We start from the raw sequence: 4,225 nt of genomic DNA, 5'->3' as shown, positions 1-4,225 counted from the left end.
GTATATCAGTATACTCTGATCAATATTGGAAGAGTGGTACACTCTCAAACTGGGTAAAAGTGGGTGGGGTAAATAAATATTCGAAGCAACACTACAAAAATTGTGCATTTGTTACGAAATGGCCTCAGATTTCTATTACTATCTTAATTGTGGCCCCCCATGAGTGGTGGGGGCATATAGATTTGCTCTTGTCCGTGCGTCCGTCCGTCAATCCGTCCGTCCGTCCGTGCGTCCATCCGAAGTTCGTGACACGCCTAGCTCAAAAAGTATTTGATATAAATTGATGAAACCTTGCAAGAGTCTTTATCATTATATGAACTTCCGCACCTTCTATTTTTGTCTGGTTCTGTCCCCTAATTTTAGGGTTACTGCCCCTGAAATAGTAAAAAATGCACATTTTCACCTTGTGACACGCCTAGCTCAAAAAGTATTTGATATAAATTGATGAAATCTTGCATGAGTCTTTATATTGATATGAACTTGCACTCCTCCTATTTTTCGTCTGGCTCTGCCCCCTATTTCTAGAGTTATGGCCCCTGAAATAGTAAAAAATGCACATTTTCACCTTGTAACACGCCTAGCTCAAAACGTATTTGATATAGATTCATGAAACCTTGCATAAGTCTTAATCATGATATGAACTTGTGCACCTACTACTTTTAATCTGGGTCCGCGCCCTATTTCTAGAGTTATGGCCCCTGAAATAGTAAAAATGCACATTTTCACCTTGTGACACGCCTAGCTCAAAAAGTATTTGATATTGAGTGTTTATCATGATATGAACTTGTGCACCTACTATTTTTTATCTGGGTCTGCTACCTATTTCCAGAGTTATGGCCCCTTAAATAGTAACAAAATGCACATTTTTACCTAATTATGTGCCTTATTCAGAAGTATTCTCGGTGCCTTACTCAGAACTATTTAAATGTAAATTCATAAAACCTTGCTTGAGTTTTTATCATAATGTGACCTTTGCACACATGGCATTCTTCTTGAGAATTTTAGCATTTATTACAGAGTTATGGCCCTTGAAATAGCCAAAATAGTGGATTTTTTGTTTGTGATGCTCATAGCTCAAAAAGTATATGGTATAGAATAATGAATCCTTTTCATATTTTTTTGAGGCTATACCCCATTAAGACTGCAAACATTTGAATTATTTCCCCTTATTTGTGACAAATGTACCGGGGGGGGGGGGGGGGGGTCACACCCTGTGTCCTACAGACACATTCTAGTTTTATTAAATACAGACTTGGTTGTTAAATTTTAACAACAAAAAAATCTCTTTAATAAGACTTTATACATGTGTGCCATGGAAAAATCAATGCAGAAAATTTAATGTTAATTTGAACAATAGCTTTTTTCAAAATACACTGCCTCAGGCAAAACCTTTTGTTAAATACTTTGAGCTTTCACGGTTAATTTGGTTTGTCTACATGTCATGTTCAAGGTCCATGCTTTTTCCATGGCACACATGTATAAAGTGGGATTTTTTTTGTTAAAATTTATCAATCAATGAGGCCATTTATTAACAACTGCACAATTTTTGTAGTGTTGCTTCGAATATTTATTTACCCCACCCACTTTTTCCCAGTTTGAGAGTGTACCACTCTTCCAATATTAATCAGAGTGTACTGATATACTGTCATTTTAATGTTTATTTAGTATACAATATCTGCTGAAAATAACACCTTAATATCTCAACTAATGAAAAATGTTTTAGCTTTTTGGTAAAGTTCGTCCATTGAAAATCAGTAAATTTGATTAGACCACTTTGTGGCTCTGTGCTGAAAAAAGTATTCAGTACAATTTAAAATGCAACATGTTGTGTGAATGTCCATTGCATAGTTATTTTATCATGAAAGTTTCAGGTATATAGATTGAACCATTTAAAAAAAATAACAGAAATTGTGTTTCTGGCTGGTCAGATGTCAGATTACCCCACCCACTTTAAATGTGAATATCTATAAAAGTAAGTCAAAACTGGTAACAGTAACACGTGTTAATGAAACTTAATACATGTAGGTATATTACCACAAAGTATAAATAAAATCAAAAAACATTTTGCGCAGACACCTAACTGGGACCCCCCCCCCCCCCCCTTTTGTCCAAAATAAAAAATTTCCCTATTTCAAATAATGTCTGCAAAGCTTGACAATTGATTTATCAGTTTAAATTACAGCCTAGAACTTGCCGGTATTTTGAATGTGAAAAAGGCATTAAATGATGTAACAGTTTATTGGTACAGACTAAAATGATTCTTGAAAAGGAATGAAATGTGAAAATAACGACTATTTATAAATCTTATTTTAAAATATCTGACTACTCGTTTTCTACTAGATTATACACTAAAAACATTAACAGTATATATCTAGGAATTATTTAGAAAACCCTTTATAAATTTTGTTCAAGATAAATAATTTTCCTATTTCAAATAATGTCTGCAAAGCTTGACAATTGATTTATCTGTTTATTGCTACAGTTTAAAGAGGATTGTGGACAAGAAAAGAAATGTGAAAACAACGACGATTAAATAATGAGCCGTGCCATGAGAAAACCAACATAGTGGCTTTGCGACCAGCGCAGTCTGGTCAGGATCCATGCTGTTCACTTTCAAAGCCTATTGGGATTAGAGAAACTGTTAGCGAACAGCATGGATCCTGACCAGACTGCGCGGATGCGCAGGCTGGTCTGGATTCATGCTGGTTGCAAAGCCACTATGTTGGTTTTCTCATGGCACGGCTCATTATTAATCTTGTTATAAAAGGAATCTTCCTACTTGTATTCTCCCAGTTATAAAGTGTGTTTGGATGACATTCGATGTCAATTATGGTAGAAAATATCGGTGATTGTCTCAGTTAAATAATTTTTCGTTGACAAGTAACAGAACACGCATATACGACATTGTGTATCATCCATTCAAACATGTACTTTCTGCATTAAATTTGTACATTTGCACATTTAATAGTTAATGCACTACGCTGAAATGTAATATCCAAACAACAGACGAGTTAAGCAAATAAATTTCATATAGCGTTATAGCTTATATAGGCCAGTGCACGAAAATCAAAATACGTCAAAATGAAACTGAAATGGCTGTAAGCTATTACCGAGTCTTTTACATACATATTTTGATACTACGTAAAATGGTATCATTTAAACAGCTTTTCTAGATTTTAGAAAACATTTTATAAATTATGAACGGGGCAAATAAGTTCCCTATTCAAATAATGTCTGCAAAGCTTGACAATTGATTTATCAGTTTATTGCTACAGTCTAGAGAGGATTGTGAAATATGAAAATAACGACGATTTATAAATCTTCTGTGTATTTGTATTCTCCAAGTGATAAAGTGTGTCTGAATGATCTTTGATGTCAAATACGGTAAAAATGTCGGTAAATGTCTCTGTCTCTATAATTATCTATTGACAAGTACTATAAGATACACAACACCATTTTTTGTGCAATTCGTTCATATATCTAAGGTAAATCTTGAAATTGTTAGTTGCACAGTCTTCCCTGCCAAGATTCCAACTCATTGTTGTTCTACTTTCTGGTCCATTGAGATAGAGGAGTCCACTGTATCGTTATGAAAAGACGGTTCCGCTTTAATTGATGTTAGGGTGGTGTTTTGGTGTTATACTTTTCATAGACTGATTCAGGTAAATTTGTTTTTATTTTGCTTGGTTTACACAGAAATAAATACACCCTATACTCCTATGTCTGTCTACAGTTTTATATACTGTTCTACGTGTTACATATTTAGATAACAAAGAATTGTTTAAAATGCATGACCTTTTGGAAGAGTTAAGGTTATAAACCTATGTTACTGCATATAGAAGTGTATTGAATTAAACTGCGTAATTTTGTTTATTATACAAACATTTTATTATTACCTTTAGGGACTAATTTAGTTGTTGTAAGTGCATTGCTCGGTTTTCTTTCGTCTTTCTGAGTTTTATAAACTTTTCCCAGCTGGTATATATTTCTCTACTTTTCAGGTTAGCTTTTGTGCAATTTGAACATGTTACAGTAAATACACAACGCTTAAATTAAATGTTTGAAATTAAATTTAATATTAAAAAAAACAGAAGATGCCAGCAAATAGATTTCATATAGAGTTATAAGCTACTTTAGAAATAATTTTACATCAGAGTTGATATTCATATGTGTATACAGATAACCTTTTGACTTATTTGAATAAAGAAATTTTACTTTTTCTCAA

Source organism: Mercenaria mercenaria, chromosome 12 (genome assembly GCF_021730395.1).
Source record: "Mercenaria mercenaria strain notata chromosome 12, MADL_Memer_1, whole genome shotgun sequence".
Classification (NCBI taxonomy): Eukaryota; Metazoa; Mollusca; class Bivalvia; order Venerida; family Veneridae; genus Mercenaria; species Mercenaria mercenaria.
This window is presented reverse-complemented; position numbering follows the sequence as displayed.